Below are 20,073 nucleotides of genomic sequence, written 5' to 3'. Positions count from 1 at the left end.
TTCACTCCTCCTTCATTCATTCAGCACATTTCAATGACACTTTTGTGCCCTGCACTAAGTCAGGTGCTGCGAGGAAGTAAAATATTGGGAAAGTAATGGTCTTGCCTTTGAGAAGATTCAACTACCACATGATTCTAGTGATTTCTAACCAAGGATGTGCTCTCCTTAGGCATTAAGGGAGGCTGGGCACCGTGGCTCATGCCTGTAATTCCAGCACTTAGGGAGGCTGAGGTGCAAGGATTGCTTGAAGCCAGGAGTTTTAGACCAGCCTGGGCAGCAAAGCATGAGCATGTCTCTATAAAAACCTTAAAAAATTTAGCCAGGCATGGTGGTCCCTGTAATCCCATCACACTTGAGAGGTTGAGGTGGGAGGATGGCTGGAGACAGTAATGAGTTACGATCGTGCCACTGCAATCCAGTCTGGGCAACCATTGAGAACCTGGAAAAAAAAAAAAAAAAAGGAACAGAGAGAAAGAGCGCGCGCGTGAGAGAGAGAGACAGTGGGGGGAAAGAATAAAGAATATTAGTCTAAAACGCCTTGGAGTTCAAAGTTCAGATTCAGATCTTGATTCTGTGACTCTGTGTTTGGGCAACCACTAACTGGTTTTTTGACCTTTAAATATTTTCAACTGCAAAATGAGATAATAACAGCTATATCACAATTGCCAGGATTCAATGAGATGACTCATGAAAGCTTTGTGTAAACAGTGCAGAACTTTGCAAACATTGGTGATACGTTATTAAAGGTGAATGTACTAGGACTTGAAAGCAGTGTTTTTCAAAGTGTTTGTTGAAACACTAATGCCCAAGATTGGAAATAGGCATTTCTCAAGAAAAGAGTTCTATGGTCAAACACATTTGGGAGATGCAGGATCAAAGAAAGTAAAACACGGTCTCAGGTCTGTAAAATGCTAGTGTGCATTGTGAATCTCAAGGAAAACAAGTATTTTGTGTCTCTTTCCCACAAATTAATGTTATCTTGGGATCTACCCCCACTCTCACTCCATCATCTCTAGGACCTTGAGATGGACAGAACTCACTTTGGGAAAGACTGCTCTCCAGGAAGGAAAGTATTAACCTTCATTTCAATTTTATAATCCCACCACCCAGGCCGGTTCCACGCCTGTAATCCCAGCCCTGTGGGAGGCGGAGCACTTTGTGAGGCAGAGGTGGGAGGATCGCGTGAGTCCAGGAGTTCAAGACTAGCCTGGGCCACATAATGAGACCTCGTCTCTACAAAATATTAAAAAAATTAGCCCGGCATGCTGGCTCGCGCCTGTATTCCCAGCTGCTTGCGGGCGGTGGGGGTTGCGGGGGGGGGCGGTGCTGAGATGGGAGGATCACTTCAGCCCAGAAGGTCGAGGCTGCACTGAGCCATGAACACGCCACTGCATTTCACCCCGGCGACCCTGTGTCAAAACAAAACAAACAAAAAGTGCTGAGCCATTCATCATCAGACAATCTAGGAAAGTCATTCAACAACTTTCCAAGCAGCGTTGAGAGGTTCACCAACGAAGGCAAGAGAAAAGGGCCAGGTCCCCGCTTTTCCAGGGTTAGAGAGAGGATTCCCTCATAGAATCGGGGGTGCGAGGTGCTGTGGTGGATACATTTAATTTTTCTTCCAAGACACCCTACAAGGCAGTAGCAGATAGGAATAGACAAAAGTGAAGAGAGCAGTGCTGATTCTCAAAGACTTTATATGTCAGATTTTTATAAAAACTCTAAAAGTCAGGTAACACCACAACTCTGCTTCTAAGAAAAGTGTGCAGAAACATCTGCCAGAAAGACTGCTCCTGCCTCCTCAAGTCAGAGTTTCATAGGCCAATAGCTTCCCTTCTATCCCCCTCCTACCGCTGGTCTCCCTTCTGCTCCCAAGACACACCCGTGCCTGGCTGCATTTTACACCTTCCCAGGAAGTGGCTGCCGGGAGCGCAGTCGCGGAGGACGCAGGCGCAGTGCGGCTCAGGTACGCGGAGGCCCCGCCCCGCCCCGCCTGGCCCCGCCCCGCCTGGTCTCGCCCTTCGCGCCCGTCCCGAGGGGCGGGGCTGCCCTGGTAGGCGGTGTGAGAGTGGGGACGCGGAGGGCAGTGGAGGGGACTGGGTAAGTGTCAGGGTAGGGGAGGCCCTGGGGAGGGCGGGGCCTCGAAGTGCGGCAGCGGGAGGTGACGGCAGAGCGCCGACTGCCTCCAGCAAGTAACCGGCGGCGGTCACGCGGCGCCGCCTCAGCGCGGGGGTGGGCGTGGAGACCCCGCGGAGGGCGGCGGGACCCGGGCTGGGAAAGGCGCCGCGCGGCTCAGGTGCGCATCTCCTGGCGGGCAGCGCGCTCAGGCTGTCGGGCGCGCCTGTGAGGGCGGCCCTGCGTCGCCGGCCGGCGGTGAGCGCCCGTTCTGTTGCTCTCTGTCTTTAACTTTCTCTGAAATGGGGCGGTGTTGGGGCCCGTGGGCTGTTCCCGCGTCTCCTCAGCGACGCCTGTCTCGCGGGGGCCTGAGGGAGCTTTAGGCCCCGCGACAGCTGCGATCGCGTTAGTCCCCAGGGCACCGGGGTGGGCGACGTGGAGACCCCTGCCCGGGTAGGTGGCTCTGCCCGTGGGACCCGTGACCCCGGACGGTCGAGAGCGCACCTGAGCCGCGCGGCGCCCAGCCTCAGCGCGGACGGCCGCTCGCCCACTCCCTGCCCCGCGCTCGTGCTTCCGACGGCGCGTCCAGGTGGGCTCTGAGCTTTGGGGAAAGAGAAGCGAATTTCCTTTCCCAAGCGGGGTCTGATGAGAACAGCTTTGCAGGAGGTTTTTAGCTGTGATGTTTCTGAAACTTTGTGAAGCGGCGAAAGAATGTTAGAAGTGGCACTTTTCCTGTGGTGGTTGCAAACCACAGTCTATCCAGCTGGGTTTTATTTTTGACTTCTACTTCTTCCAGGCTTTCCTTTACTATGGTTTTCTTTATAGGAAGATAAGTGGGCGAACTGTGGGCTCTATTACACACCGATAGACGTCTGGGTATAGACAAGATAGAAGCCAAGCCAAAAGCACTGATTCCTTTAGCATATTTAAAATACAGCAAATAAAAGGATTGCCTTTGTAATTAAAATATTATCCTGGTTCTCCCTGTAGGTAGACAGTCAATAGAAATTTCTTTTCCCTGATTAATATTGTAAAACATAGCCTGGAAAATATTGAGAATCAGCAATAACAACAAAATCCTATTTACCAGTTTCATATTTTGATGTGTAACGTCAGCATGGTTAAAAATTGCTTTTTCTGGAAGGACGGGATAATGTTGCCTGCCTTTGAGAGCTGAGTTGGAGGAGATTTGCTTTTTATCATCTTTTTTTGTATTTTGTAGTTTTTGCTAATGAATATGAGTTACCTTTATAACTGAGGAAGAGGCCATAATTCAAATTTATTCTTTTTTAACTCTTCATGAAAAATCTAATTGTCTTGTATTTTATTGACTTCGTTTGAATTATAATTGTGCATTCACGAATAAAACTAATATTGAGAGATTAATTCAGGTTGAGAGAAAATGAGTTTGAGATTCTGGCAGGACATCTGGCAGAGCTGTCTAGTTGATATATGCTAATAGATATATTGGTATCAGGTTTTCTGAAGTCAAGATCAGACTTACAGATATTGGCAGCAGAAGTGGATTTGTGGTAGTGAATCCTCTAAGGACGTAAGAAATCATTTAAGTAAGTTTAGTTTTACAAGAGAGCAAGATCAAGGATGGGGAACACCAGCATGAAGCGATGGGTAGAGACAGCCAAGGAGTCTGAGGAGGAGCATCAGGAAAGGAGGAAATCTGGGAGGCAGTGGTGCCCAAAAAGCCGGGAGAGGAGAGTTTTAACTGGGAGAGAAGTCTATCTGGGAGTCGAGAACTGATTAAGTACCTATTGGCTTTGGAAGTTAGGAGGGGGTCATTAACCTCAGCAGATATAATTTAAGTACAATATAAGGGTAGAAGCCAAATTTGAATGAATCTGAGGAGTGAATTGTGATTCTACTCTCACAAGTAAATGTAGTGAATTTAGAAACTGTATTTTGAGAAACAGAGGTTAGAAGGAGAGTGATTTGGACTAAATCAGAATTTGTGAGGCGATGATTAAAAAAAGAAAAAAGGAGAGACAAAAGGATGATAGACTAGCCATAATTACAAATTTTAAAAATGAAGTGCGTCATTTCATAACATTGTACCTCTTTCATGGTTAAGTAGCAGAAGCTTGAGAGCAAGAAGTTGAGCATATTGGAAATAACTATTCATGATAAAGTAGTTATGCCCCGCCCCATCCAAATTATGAACAGTATTTTAGTGGTATTGTGTTTGGTGTATTGGGTTCAGGTGTTATTGGTGTTTAAGTCACACATATAAACTGTGTTGGACTCTATTTCACATGAGTTCCAGTACGTTGATATTCCCAACTTGCTTTTAAGTTATGTGGTCCTTTTATGTATGTCCCAGTGATTCTTCTAAAAATCTTATGTAGAAATCAGGTGTTTGGACTAAATCAGAATTTGTGAGGCATACATCATTTTGGGACTTTGCTTCAATTATTATTATGCATTCAAGGGAAAATACTCTTAGATTAAAATTTCTGTATAACGAGTTTTACTTCAGTCTTCACCAAAAGTTTGTTTTTTTTGTTTCTCAAGAGTTCAGATTGTTTTTATGAGTATTTTCCTTAGGGATACGAAAAGAATGGTTAAAATGGAAAAGCTGACAACCGTGTCGATTAGGATGTGGAGTAACTGGAAGTCTCATAATCTGCTAGTGGAAGTGTAAATTGGTGTAATCATTTTGGAAAACTTTTTGGCATTGTCTACTAAAGACATATGCATAAGCCATGCCCAAACATACACCCAACAAAATTCCAGAAAATGCACACTAATGTGATGGAAAACACATCAGTGGTTACTTGGGAGTAGGGGAAAGAGAAAGTAAGGAGGGATGGATTTAAAAGGGGTATAAAGAAACTTTGGGGGGGATGATGGATATATTCATTTTCTTGATGCAATGATGTTTCCACTAATGTGTGTGTGTGTGTGTGTGTGTGTGTGTGTGTGTCTGACTCACTTAATTATAATTTAAATATGTGAAATTTATTGGAGGTAAATTATACTTCAATAAAGCTTTGAAACATTAAATAAAAAAGAATAGAAGAAAGACACATCATTTAATTATATTCACCTCCTTCAAATACTATAGCTATCTCAGGGTAATATAATTATAGATAAGTTTTATTTTACTCATATGGTTTTCTGAATTTTTAATGTTTTGTACCACAACCATGTATTTATTTACTTCTTAAATGATAAATTATTTCGTATGTACAAAACAGTACTTTTGACACATCTACAGTTTTAGAGAATACAAATAAATACCCTCGTACCTATATATTGCTTAAGAAATAATACATAACCAACATTTTTGAAGCCAGCTTGTGTGTTCTCCCTGATTATATCTTTCTCTTTCCACACTCCTTGATTTTCTATATGGTTTTACCACATATCTATGCATTGCAAACACTGTATTGTTTAGTCCACTTTAGAATGCTGTATAAATGATATTCTACTATGTGTTTCCTGTGGCTTTGCATTTGCACATTCTATTTGTGAGATTCCTTCATGCTGATGTGTATTATAGTTTGTTCACTTTTTATTGCTGTATATCATTTCATTGTGTGACTTTACCACTGTTTATCCATTATCCTGTGGATGGATATTTAGGATGTTTTCAGTCTTCTTTTTTTTTTTCTTTTAAATTTAATTTTTACTTTTTTCCATTAAAATCTATTTTTAAATGACCTTTCTAATGTATGTCTCTTTGTGTTTATGATTTTAAACACCCTCAGTTTTGCTGGAAAATATTGAATTGTTTTATAAAGTGGCTGTATCAGTTTATACCCTCACAAGCAGGATGTAAGTATTCACTTTGTTCTCTTTTTCAACATTTAAGACATTTCTACATTCTTAATTACCTGAATTTTTTTCTTTGACAATCTGGTGAGTGAGAGATGGTATCCCATTAAGGGTTTAATTTAAATTTCCTTAATGACTGATGATGTTGAACCTTTCTTAGTTTATCTTCTGTGGTTGTCTTTAAAGTCTTTTGCCATGTATTTTTTTTTTTAACTTTAAAAAATGAATTTCTTTTTATTTTTCTAGATAGAGTTTCACTCTTGTTGCTCAGGCTGGAGTGCAGTGGCTCAATCTCAGCTCACTGCAACCTCCACCTCCCGCAACCTCTACCTCCCGGGTTCAAGAGATTCTCCTGTCTCAGCCTCCTGAGTAGCTGGGATTACAGGTGTGCACCACTATGCCTGGCTAATTTTTTGTATTTTTAGTAGAGATGGATTTTCACATGTTGGCCAGGCTTGTCTCGAACTCCTGACCTCAGATGATCCACCTGCCTCGGCCTCCCAAAGTGCTGGGATTATAGACGTGAGCCACCGCACCCAGCCTAAAATGTGGATTTCTATAATAGAAGCTCTTTATATATTCTGGGTGTGAATCTCTTGTCATTTATGCATGTGGCACATTTTTTTTCTCTAGGTGAGCAGCCTGTCTTACTTTCTTTATAGTGTCTTTTGATGGCCACATTTTCTAGTTGAATATAGTTGACTATGTCAACTTTTTCAGCACTTTGGAAGGCCGAGGTGGGTGGATCACGAAGTAAGGAGTTTAAGACCAGCCTGGCCAAGATGGTGAAACCCCGTCTCTGCTAAAAATACAAAAATTAGCCGGGCGCTGTGGTGGGTGCCTGTAATCCCAGCTACTCAGGAGGCTGAGGCAGAGAATTACTTGAACCCAGGAGGCAGAGGTTGCAGTGAGCCAAAATTGTGCCATTGCACTCTAGCCTGAGCAACAGAGCGAGACTCCACCTAAATATATATACATATATATGGTCTGATATTTTCTGCTAAAAGCAAGGGGTATATGGGAAATCTCTGTACCTTCTCAATTTTACTGTGATTCGAAAACTACTCTAAAATAGAAAATTTATTTAAAAAGTTGCCTTTCATATTTGAGTCCTTAATCCACGTAGAACTGATTTTTGTGTGGTGCGAAATGGGGGTCCAGTTTCTTTTTTTTTCCATGTGGCTAGTCAGTTTTTCCCAGCATTGTAGAATTGAATATTCTATTTTTCATTCCAGTGATCTACAAGTATCACAGATCAAGTTTCCATATATGTGTAGTTGTTTCCAGACTACTCTTTCTAAAACAGATCTGTTTGTGTATCCTTACCACAGTCTTATTTACTTTAGCTGTTTGAAGAACCTTGATACCTGAGAGAACAAGTCATCCACCCATGCTTCTTTTCATAAGAAGCATACTTCTTTTCTTTTTTTAAAAAAAGTAATCTTCTTAATTGGAGTAAAATGTGTTATTTAATTATTAAATATCTACTGTAATTACCTGAAGTCATAAATAATACTGAAACTATTCTAATATAGACTATCCAGGCTGCAAATCCTTTCCTAACCCACTAGAGTTAATTTTAACTTGAAAAGTAAATATAGGATTTGCATTTTAGGACAGTATAAATTGAGGTATTAGACATTAGCTGAAAACCACTAACAATGCTGTATTTTAAAAAACAATTCATAAGATAGGCATTAACATGCCAAAATCTAAGAGAAAGGTGAACGTATGAGCAACAAAAGGAGCCTTTAAGTCTTATTTGCTCTAAGGGCATTTGCTAAACTGGGGAAGCTTGATGGATTTGAATAGGAACTTGGTACTTTTGCAGGTCACCAAGGATAGTTGGAAGTCAGCCCAGGGCTCATTCAATGTAGGCTAAGAGACTAATTCTGGGATCACAAAGGGTTGTGATGTCATGAAAAGGGTGAAAAACTTACTCTGCATCCTTCAAGGGAGTGCAAGGAAAGTTGCCTTGATGCCAGTTAAAACAGAAGAAAGAAAAAAAGCCTGTCCTTGGGAAGTTGTGACCACTAAACAGACCATGGGGAGAAGTTTTATATTACTTTGGTGGTCTAAAAATATTTCAAGATGTAAATTTAAAAAAAATCATTTCTTTTTTGAGATATTTACATACCATAAAATTCACCTCTTTAAAGTTTACAATTCAGTGAGGTTTTTTTTGTATATTCATGAAGCTGTGCAACTATCATCACTATATAATTCCAGAACATTCTTGTCACCCTCCCCAAAAAACCTGGTACCCATTAGCCACTCCCCATTTGCCTCTTCCTTCTCAGTCCCTAGCAACCACTAATCTATTTTCCATTTCTATGGATTTACCTATTCTGGACATTTCATATGAATGGAATCACACAGTGTGAGGTCTTTTGTGTCTCACTTCTTTCTTAGCATAATGTTTTCAAGATTTATCTATGTTGTAGCACAAATCAGTACTTCATTTGTTTTTATACATGAATAGTGTTCCATCATATGGCTGTATACCACATTTTCTCATTCATCAGTTGATGGACATTTGGACTGTTTCTATTTTTTGGCTACTATGAATAATGCTGCTATGAACAATGCTGCTATGAACATCTGTGTAAAAAGTTTTTGTGTGGATGTTTGTTCATTGCGGCACTGTTTATAATAGCAAAGACCTGGAACCAACCCAAATGCCCATTGATGATAGACTGGACAGGAAAATGTGGCACATATACACCATGGAATACTATGCAGCCATAAAAAATGATGAGTTCATGTCCTTTGTAGGGACATGGATGAATCTGGAAACCATCATTCTCAGCAAACTGAACAGAAAATCAAACACTGCATGTTCTCACTCATAGGAGGATGTTGAACAGTGAGAACACATGAACACAGGGAGGTGAGCGTCACACACTGGGGTCTGTTGGGGGTGACTAGGGGAGGGACAGCAGTGGGTAGGGAGGTTAGGGAGGGATAACATGGGAAGAAATGCCAGATATAGGTGATGGGGGATGGAGCAGCAAACCACATTGCCATATATGTAGCTATGCAACAATCCTGCATGATGTGCACATGTACCCCAGAACCTAAAGTACAATAAAAAATTTTTTTAAAAAAATTTTTGTATGGAAATATGTTTTCTATTCTTACAGGTAAATTTACCTAGCAGTAGAATTCCTGGGTCATGTGGTATCTCTATGTAAAGTGTTTCAGGAATTGCCAAAGTGTTTTCCAAAGCAGCTGTACCATTTTACATTCTTATAAGCAATTTATGAGGGTTTCAGTTTCTCTACAACCATACCAACACTTATTTTTTGTCTATCTTTTTGATTAGTGTGTATGAAGTGGTATCTCATTATGGTTATGATTTGCGTTTTCCTATTGATCAGTGGCATTGAACACCTCTTACGTGTTTATTAAATCCTTTGTCCATTTAAAACTTGGGTTATTTGTTAATGCATGAATTGAAAATGATCCAGTAAACAAATGCAGATATTCTCTGGAGTATACTTTGATTTTTAGCTTAAAAAGTTCTACCAGTAAAGCTTCATGGTCAATGAATAATTCATTGTCAAAGATAACCAACTGCACAAGGAAGTAAGACATCCTGAGCAAGAATTGGTAGAATTATAGAAACTAGAAATAAATCTACAAAAGCTTGAAAAACCAGTCATAGATTATTAAGATAATGATACTGGGTTGAGTTTAAGTAAATAAAAGACAAATTTAAAGATATGTGCAGAGATCAGGAGTCTAAAAAGTGACAGAGCTACAGAGCAGGTTGAAAAAAGATCTAAACAAATTTCTACTAATGAAAAATACAGTAGTAAAAACTCAAAAGCCATCTTTTCATTTTAACCACAAATTAGGAAATTAAATGTACTCCACAAAGAGACTGAATGAACTGGAAGGTAAATTGGAATAAATAATTTAGAATATAGCTCAAAGGACAGAAATGGAAAATATAAAAGAAATGGAGAGACATGAAATTAGGGTGATCAGAGTGAGGAGTTATAGTGAAAAAGTCCAATAAATTAGAATTTCTATAAGAAAAGAGAGAAAAGAAATGGGCAAAAACAATATTTAAAGAGTGAATGAATGACAATTTTTCAGTACTGAGAAAAGACATCAATCCATATATTCAAGAATCTCAATGAATTTCAAGCAAGAAAAAAGTACACACTTTGAAATATCATGGTGAAATAAAACCAAAGACAAAGAGAAAAAAATCTTAAATTACTCCAGTGGTTATGCTGGCAACTGATTTCTTTATGGGACAGAATACAATGGAATAAGATATTTTTTGTCCTGAAGAAAATAGCTTATAATTTAGAATTCTGTACCCAGAGGAAATATCTTTAAGAATGAGAGTGATACAGTGATGATCAATGGTTGCTAACATTGTTAAAAAATAAAAGCTGAACATTACGTATCTACAACCTATGGAGCAGTCTTGCTAAAGTCAAACTTAAAAATCTTTATTACATTAAGTTATAGATCGAGCTATCATTTTACAGAAAAATAGCAGGCAGAGATTTGCTGAATGACATCATGGGAATGCAATCAGCAAAATCCTGTTATGAGAAACTCTATTGGATAAGAGACTTGGTTTCAGCATCAAAATATTCACAGGAAAACTTGTAGAGTAAAGGAGATTTAAGAAATATTTAAACCTATTTCACCCAAAACAAATAAGCTATACAAAATTATAGGAAAATTGGGGAAATGTGAATACTAATAAAATGAAGAAATTATAGATTTTCTGAAAGTGTGATGGTACTGTAGTTGCATTTAAAAAGAGATACCTCGTCTTTTATAGATACATACTGAAATATTTACAGATAAAATGATATCGATTTTTTTTTCAAAATTTCTGAAAGTGGGAGGAGATTGTGGAAAAAAGTTTGGCTATGAATTGATAATAATTAAAGCTAGGTGATGTGTCTATGTGGATTTATTTTATATTATCTATGCTATAAACATCAGGGACATTTTCAGATCAGTGACAACTGAGAGGGTTTTCTACCAACATACCTTCACTAAAGTAAATCGTAAAGGATATTAGGGAAAAGTATGTGATTGTGCATGAATAGTTGGTGATGCAAGAAAGAATGAAGTGGAAGGAATGTAAGAAGGAATGAAGTGGAAACTAATTGGTGAAATATGTTTGTAAATACAAATGAGCACTAACTTTACAAAAGAATAATAATGTTTTGTGGGGTTTTAACAAGATAGAATCAAAATATGTGCATGGATGATATCATGCCTAAGTCACACATGGGGTGGCATATAAAGGAGCTAAAAGTCTTTAGTAGTCCTTTTACTGTGCAGCAGGAAAATGTAAAAGGACGAACTTTAGACTTGGACATGTTAAATGTGCATAGGAAAACAACCAGAGTAACTATTTAAAGAAAAGACAGTTGAGTGTATAAAATTTATGATGGCCTTCCAAGGATGACCATGTCCTAATTCCCAGGCCTGTGAATGTTACCTCACATGGAAAAAGTGACTTTGCAGATGTGATTTAGATTTCGAGATGGGGAGATTATCTTGGATTATGGAGTATCCAGTTAGGTCTAACGTAATTACTAGAGCCTTTATAAATGGAAGAGAGATTGTAGGAGATTCAGAGTTAGAGAAGATGTGACAATGGTAGCAGGGGGTCAGAGAGACTGGAAGATGCTGTCTTGTTGGCTTTGAAGTGGAGGAAGGGGCCTTGAGCCAAGGAATACAGGTGACTTCTAGCAACTGGAAAAGGCAAAGGAATGGATTTTCCCATAGAGCCTCTGGAAGTAGGAGCCCCGCCAACACCTTGATTTTAGCTCCGTGAAACCCATTTCAGACTTAAAACTTCCAGAACTGTAAGGTAGTAAGTTTATCTAAAGCCATTAAAATTGTGGTAATTTATTATAATGGCAATTGGAAACTAATATAATATCCAATCTATTGGAGGGAAAAATGAATATCATAAACACTCAATCCAAGGAAGGATTAAAAGAAAGAAAAATAAACAGAGAACAAGCAGGACAAATAGAAAGCCCAGGATAAAATGGTACGTTTAAATTCAAATATATATCAGCCAGTTACCTTAAATGTAAATGGAATAAATATTACAGTCAAAAGAGAAAGATTGTTTATTTGGACTAAAATACTTCAACTAAATGCTATTTATAAGAGACATATCTAAAATATGAGGAGACAGATTGGTAAACAAATAGAAACATTGAATGGAAAAAGATATTCCATACAAATGCTATCCAAAAGAAAGCTGCATAGCTCTCTTGCTATCAGACAAAATTGTTTTTAGGGTAAAATCATTTCTAGAAATTAAAAAGTTACCATAATGATAAGAGATTTAAATCATCGATATGTTAAAACAGTTTTAAATCTGTGAGTAGACTAAATACAGTTAAAATACAAATAAATACAAAGATTGTCAGAGTGGATAATAGAACATAATTCTATTGTATGTAACATGTAACTACATACTACTTCTAAAAGACACCTTGAACCTAACATAGAAAGGTTGAAAAGAAAATGATGGAGAGAAGATATAACATGCAAATATTAGCTGAAAGAAGTTCTAGTTATATCAAACAAAGTCAACATTAAGACTTCTAGAAGTATTATTAGAGATCAAAAGGGAGATTATTTAATAATTTGTTTGCACCTCATAAATTAGGATAAAAATATGTGAAACAAATCTTATAGAACTAAAAGGAGAAATAGATATATCCACAGTCATAGTTGGAGTTTTCTTTTTTTCTTTTTTTTTGAGGCAGAGTCTCGTTCTGTTACCAGGCATCAGGCTGGAGTGCCGTGACGCAATACCGGCTCACTGCAACCTTTGCCGCCCGGGTTCAAGCAATTCTCCTGTCTCAGCCTCCCGAGTAGCTGGGACTACAGGCGTGTGCCACCACGCCCAGCTAATTTTTGTATTTTAGTAGAGACGGAATTTGACCATGTTGGCCAGGATGGTCTCGATCTTTTGACCTTGTAATCTGCCTGCCTCGGCCTCCCAAAGTGCTGGGATTACAGTCGTAAACCACCGTGCTGGCCCTTGGAGTTTTCTTTTTAGATGCATCTCTTTTAGTACCATATAAAACAAGCAGAAAAAAAAAATATAGAGATACAGATTTATGTCCTGCATTTTTTATTTTTCAGACAGGGCCTCACAGAGTCCTCAGCCTCCTGTGTAACTGGGACTATAGGTATGCACTACCATGCCTAGCTAATTTTTTAACTTTTTATAGAGATTGGGGTCTCCCTATATTGCCCTGGCTGGTCTTGAACTTCTGGACTCAAATGATCCTTCTGCCTCCGTCCCCACAAAGTACTTGAAATACAGGCATGAGGCACTATGCCCTGCCAAGATACAGAAGATTTTAACATGACTAACAAATTTGATTTAGTGATGAACATGGAACATTGCACCTCAAAGTTGCAAATGTACACAGAACATTTATTAAAATTGATCATATACTAGGCCACAAAGCAATTTCTCTGATCACAGTGGAATTCAGCTACAAATCAATATTAGTAAGATAGTCAGAAAATCTAAATAAAACTGAAATATGGCTTTGTTATTAATAAAGCTAATATAGAAGAATATGGCATGTATCTGCAGGCAAGTAGGTTTTATAATACAAGTCATTCTCAAAGAAACTAGAGGCAGCAGGAAGAAACATTCCTACCCTAACATAGGTCAAAAGTGGAGAAGTAAAAAAGAGAAATGGTGTGTTTCTGGCACATCAGGTAGTTATGTTTTGAAGCTTAGTATTTGCAGAAGGATGTAGTGGAAGATGGCAAGAGAAGGGTCACTTATTTTATTTAGGAGAATAAATTTTATCCTGAAAGCAATAGAGAGCCATGGGATTACTTAAAGCAGATGAAGGAACTTAGCAGCACAGTGAGGGGATAAAAAGATTTGAAAGGCAAACATGTCAGCTGGCCTTCTATAATTTGGGCATACTATAATATCTGAATCATGACAGTCAAATTGAGGACAGAAAGGAAGGTTTGAAAATTACAAGGATTAAGGGGCTGTACTCAACAGAATTCTAGCCCTTGCCTATTTCACAGTTCACCTGCTAACCACTCTTTCTGTTGCCCAGTTCCTTGCAAAATAATGCAAAGTGCGTACAACTCAAGGTCTTTGCACTTTCTGGAATGCCCCACCCTCAAGAACTTTGCTAGCTGATCCTTTCTTGTGTTTAGGTTCCAGCCGTATTATTACCTCCTCAGAGAAGTCTTTTCTGATTATACAATGTTAACATTAATTCTTCTTGAATCCTGGTTAATTTTCCTCATTGGATCAAATGTATCATGTGTTTATTTTTCTGTTTATCTCCCTCTTCATTGTAAGTCTCCGAAAGCTTGTCTGTCTTGTTCACTATTTTGTCCTCAGTGCCTAACAAATTGCCTAGTACATACTAGATGCTCAATAAATGCTTGTAAGTAAGTGAATGGATGAACTGGATGTGTGGATTATGGGAGCTGAAGGACTCAAGGATGGCACTCATATTTCTGGCTTAGTTATTAATTGGATAGTGGCACTATAGTAGGAAATACCAGAGGAGACGCAGGTTTTCAGGGGAAAGTCGATGTACTGTCCTTCATTTGTGAGAATACCACAGGTAAGACTGTTTACCTAGACTATGTCAGGCCAGCAGAGGCATATAAGCCCTTCGGGAACCTCAAACAGGGAGTGATATTAAAAATATTTTAACAACTTAGCTGGCATGAGGACTGACCACAGTATTAGAGCAAAGTCGTAGAGGCCTCTGCTTTCTCAGACTTTACCTCGAGAGTACCTAGGAAGTAAAGTGACTAGGGTGCTTATAGCTTTTATCTATTAATATGGAAGTATTTAAGACTTTTCACATTCTGTCCTCATATTAGAATGTTCCAGCTCATGTCCTCATATCATTCCTGGCATTGGATAAAGTGCCAAGCATGAATCAGATAGGGTGTAAGTAGGATCCAATGATAATAAATATAATTAATGATGATGTTGATGGCAGTAAACATTTATTCTTAAAACAGCCCAGCTACCAGTTTTGTACTTTATGTGCATTACTTTGGTTGATCATCAAGGTAACTCTAAGAAAGTGGTTTTTTTTTGTTTGTTTTTTGTTTTTTTAATTGATGAAGAAGTTGAAGGTTAGAGAGGTTAAGTAACAGATTTAAGGTCAAATAGCTAGTAAGTGAAAGTTATAGAATTGGAACCTAAGCAGTATACTTTTAAACATTTATATTTGCTTCTCCTTGTTGCTAAAAAAGCAAACATGTAGCTATATAGATAGCCAGCACATAGTCTGTTAATCTGACTGGTCCTGCCCTTCTGTCCATACCCTATCTAAAGCAACGTGGTGTGTTAGAAAAAGTTGTGAAACTTAGGGTTTGGTTCTGAATCTAACATTATCTAGTTACTGGACTCATTATTTTCTATGGGTAAAATTAGAAGGACTTTGATAAAATGATTTCTTAGGCCTTTTGTTCTGTTAATGTTTCTGAGGCCTCTTTTTCTGTTAATGTTCCATAATTCTATTTATATGTTATTTTGTTTCAGGTTTATTGACGTATAATTGATATGTAGTAAGTTACGTATACTTGAAGTCTACAATTTGATGTTTTCATGTAAGTATGTACCTATGAAACCATCACCACAATCATGATAATGAGTATATCTCTCCCCAAGGTTTCCTCCTGACTCTCCAAGTCCTTCCTTCCTGTCCCTCTCTGCCCTTTATCTCCCCACTCCTCACTGTTCTGAGGCAGCCTCTGATCTACTTTTTGTTACTATTGATTAATTTCTATTTTCTACAGTTTTATATAAATTGAATCATGCAGTTGGAGTTCAGCTGCAAATCAGCATTAATAAGATAGTTAGAAAAGCTAAATTAAAAATAAGACAACTGAAATATGGCTTTCTTATTAATAAAGCGAATACAAGAGAATATGGTGTATCTGTATGGTACATACTCTTTTTGTTGGTATTCTTTTGTCCAGCGTAATTATTTTGAGATTCATCCATGTTGCATATTTAACCAGTTTACTTCTTTATTGCTGAGTAGTGTTTCACTGAACCAGTTTGTTTTCTGAATGAATTAATGGATATTTGATAGTTTTCAGTTTTTGGCTGTTTTGAATAGAGCTGTTATGAACACTAGTGTACAAGTCTTTGTGTAGACATATTGCTTTTTTCTTGAGTAAATAGGAATGGGATGTTTGGATCATGTAGCAGGCATATGTTTAACTTTAGAAACTGTCGAACTGTTTTCTAAAGTGGTCATGCCATTTTACAGTCCCACCAGGAAAATAGGAGGGTACTACTTGTCACATACTCATAAATATTTGGAATGGTCAGTCTTTGTAATTTTATCCTTTTTAATCAATGTGTATGATTTTTATAATTTTAATTTGCACTTCCTTAATAACTAAGGGTGTTGAACATGTTTTCATGTGCTTTTTGGGTACTTGTAGTTTGTGTGTGTGTGTGTGTGTGTGTGTGTGTGTGAAATGTCTGTTCAAATCTTTTGCCAATTTTTTAATTGGATTACTTTTTATTGTTAAGCTGTAATAGCTTTTAATATATGCTGGTTATAATCCATATTTTATTGGATGTATAATTTGCAAATATCTTCTTTTAGTCTCTGAGTGGTCTCTTCACTTAATGGTGTCTTTTAAAGCACAAAGTTTCTAATTTCAGTGAAATCTGATACATCAAATCTTTCTTTGATCGCATGTGCTTTTTGTGTTGTGTCTAAAAAATTACTGCCTAACCCAGGTTTACAAAGAATTACTCATATGTTTTCTTCTAAGAGTGTTGAAGTTTTAACTCTTACATATAGGTGTGTGATCAATTTTGAGTTAGTTTTTGCACATAGGGTAAGGCAGGGATTCAAATTTTTTTTTGGTGGAAAAGGCATGTGGATATTCAGTGTCCTAGCACCATTTGTTGAAAAGACTATTTCTTTCCCTTCAGTGTTTCTTGGCACCTTTGTTAAAGATCAATTGACCACAAATGTAAGGGTTTATTTCTGGGCTCTGAATTTAATTCTGTTGATTTATTTGCCTTATACTAATATTACATTGTCCTTATGACTAGTTTTGTAGTAAAATTTGAAGTTAGTCTTTCAACTTTGTTTTTTATTAATTATTTTTAAATAATTCCATTTTATCTCCTTTGTTGGCTTATAAGCTATAACTCTGTTTTCTTATTTTAGTGGTTGTGTTAGGGTTTATAGTACACATGTTTAACTTTACACAGTCAGTCCTCAAATGATATGTTACCACATCACATATACTATAAGAACCTTATAATTATTTACTTTTATTTCTTCCTGTGGCCTTTGTGCTATTGATGTAATACATTTTAGTTTTATATATGTTATGAAACTTTTGTCACAGTGTTTTTTTTTTGTCCAAGCTTTAATAAACTTCTAAAGAAACCTAAATAATAATAAATCATATATTTATATTCATGGTACACTTTATTCCTTTGTGTAGATTCATATTTCTATCAGGTATTATCCTTTGGCCTGAAGGATGTAATTTAACACTTCTTGTGGTGTGGATCTGTTGGTAAAATGTTCTTTCAACTTTTTATGTCTGAAGAAGTCTTTATGTCATCTCCATTTTTGAAAGATCTTCTCTGAGTATCAAATTCTAGGTTGATGGGTGTTTTCTTTCAGTACATTAAAGATCTTGCTCCATTGTTTTCTTTTTATATTGTTTCCATTGAGAACTATGCTACTACTCCTTTTAATTAATTAATTAGTTTTTTGAGACAGAGTCTCACTCTGTTGCCCAAGTTGGAGTGCAGTGGCGTGATCTCAGCTTATTGCAACCTCTGCCTCTCCGGTTCAAGAGATTCTTATACCTCAGCCTTCTGAGTACTGGGATTACAGATGTGCAACATGATGCCTGGCTATATGCTGCTATTCTTAATCTTTGCTCTGATGTACATAACATGTGTTCTTTCTCTAGCTGCTTTTAAGATTTTCTCATCACTGTTTTTGAACAGTGTTATTATGGTGTGCCTTGGTGTAGTTTTCTTCTTGTTTCCTGAGCTTAGTGTTTGTGAAGGGTTTGTGGTTTGTAGTTATCAAGTTTGGAAAATTTTGACCATTATGTCTTCAATATACCCTCCCCCCATCTCCAGTCGTCTTTGTGGACTCCAAATATAAGTATTTTGAGTCACTTCAAATTGTCCCATGGGTCACAGATGCTTTTTTATAAAACATTTTGACGTTAGTCTTTTCTCTGTGTCTCAGTTTATCTTTACTTTCAAGTGCATTAATCTTTTTTTTTTTTTTTTTTGTAATATCTAGTCTGGTATTAATCCCATCCAGTATATTTCCCATCTCAGACATTATAGTTTTCATCTCTAGGAATTGGATTTGGGTCTTTTTTATATCTGCCATATCTCTACTTAACCTTTTGAACATATTGAGTCCAGCTGTAACTATTTTAGTGTCCTCAACTGCCTTGTTGCAACTCTTCATTATGGGTTCCATATATTTTTTGCTGTTTGTATACTTGGTAACTTTTTTTTATTGGTTACCAGACATTGTGAATTTTACCTTGTATGCTGAATATTTTTGGATTTCCGTAAATATATATTGCTTTGGGAAACAGTTTTGTGTAAACAATTTGATCCCATTTCTAGTCTGATTTGTGGGGACAGGTATCATTCCTCACTTTGGTGAGGACTGGTTGTGTATGTTTTTTTGTAATATTTTATGGTGTTTTCTCCCTAATCTTGTGTAGCTTCCATTTGTTTGTGCTCTGATCAGTACAATGTTGAATAATTGAGTGGGACCCTCTACTGATCTCTGTAGTTCTCTGTATGTACCTCTTTATACTATAGTAGTCTGTTATGGAAACGCTCACCTTCGTCTCTTCATTTCAGAAAATCTACTGGATTTTTCCTGGGTAAGTTTCCGTGGCCTGGAATTTCCCTCAAGGGAGTAAGGTTACCTCATTTAGTTCCTATTTGTCAGTTCTTTGCTGTCTGATAGCCAATGTCTTGAAAATTGGTGTTTCATTTATTTTATTTGCTTTTCAGGTGGTAGGGTAAATCTGTCCCTGTTACTCTATTTTGTACAAAAGAAAATGTACTCGTGTTTTTTGACTGTCTTTCCTGTAATGTATTATTGGGTGTTCATTTTAAACAGATTTTACATTTTATTCATATAAATTTGTCTTTCTACTACCTTCCTCCATCTTCCCCAACTCATTTTGGATGTCTCAAGGCCATCAGTGTTGAGGACTTTTCCCCTTAAAGTAGTAGTCATTTTCAACCAATTCTTTTCACATTCCTGTCATGATTAACGTTAAGTATTTGCAAGCTGATTGGGGTCAGAGATGTGGTTTGATGAATATATTGTGAGTTTTTATAGGAGATAGTTATTGTACTTTGTTTCCTTTATCTATCAACTAGGTATTTGCTGAGTTTCAACTACATTTCCAGCGTCATATAATGTGCTGAGTGCTAAGCAGAAAGTGAGTACAATATTGTTTTTGAACAGTTTATCTTCTAACAGAGGAAATAGAACAAGATCTCATCAAATGTTAAGAAAAATGTTAAACTTTTTTTTTTTAAAGACACTAGACGTTTAGAGATGAGAGAATATTCGTTTGATTTGGGTAGTTAAGGAGTGTTTTACTCTGATATGCTGGGGCTGAACAGGGCCTTTGAAAATGTATACATTTTAAAAATAGGCCAGGCGTGGTGGCTCACGCCTGTAATCTCAGCACTTTGGGAGGCCAAGGTGGGCAGATCATGAGGTCAGGAATTTGAGACCAGCCTGCCTAACATGGTGAAACCCCATCACTACTTAAAAAAAAAAAAAAAATTAGCCGGGTGTGCTGGCACGTGCCTGTGGTCCCAGCTAGTCGGGAGGCTGAGGCGGAGGAATCGCTTGCACCCAGGAGGTGGAGGTTGCAGTGAGCTGAGATTGTGCCACTGTACTCTAGCCTGGTGACAGAGCAAGACTCCGTCTAAAATAAATAAATAAATAAAATACAAAAAATAGCTGGGCGTGGTGATGCGCCCCTGTAATCTCAGCTACTCAGGAGGTTGAGACAGGAGAATTGCTTGAACCCGGGAGGCGGAGGTTGCAGTGAGCTGAGATCGCACCACTGCACTCCAGCCTGGGGGACAGAATG

General features: G+C 37.9%; 1 protein-coding gene across 2 annotated transcripts in view; it reads left to right on the top strand.

Annotated features, from left to right (window-relative positions):
* Nucleotides 1-2,108: 2,108 nt before the first annotated feature.
* Nucleotides 2,109-20,073, top strand: part of TC2N (tandem C2 domains, nuclear) — a 59,737-nt gene continuing 41,772 nt past the window's right edge. The window contains exon 1 of one of the 2 annotated variants that reach the window (XM_017546954.2): nt 2,109-2,192. The gene's annotated coding sequence lies outside the window, so the exon portion shown is untranslated. Of the gene's footprint in view, nt 2,374-20,073 lie in introns of both variants that reach the window. The other variant, XM_017546955.2, reaches the window with a different exon arrangement.

The sequence above is a fragment of the Cebus imitator genome, unplaced genomic scaffold, assembly GCF_001604975.1.
Source record: "Cebus imitator isolate Cc_AM_T3 unplaced genomic scaffold, Cebus_imitator-1.0 Scaffold193, whole genome shotgun sequence".
Taxonomy (NCBI): Eukaryota; Metazoa; Chordata; class Mammalia; order Primates; family Cebidae; genus Cebus; species Cebus imitator.
This window is presented reverse-complemented; position numbering and strand designations above follow the sequence as displayed.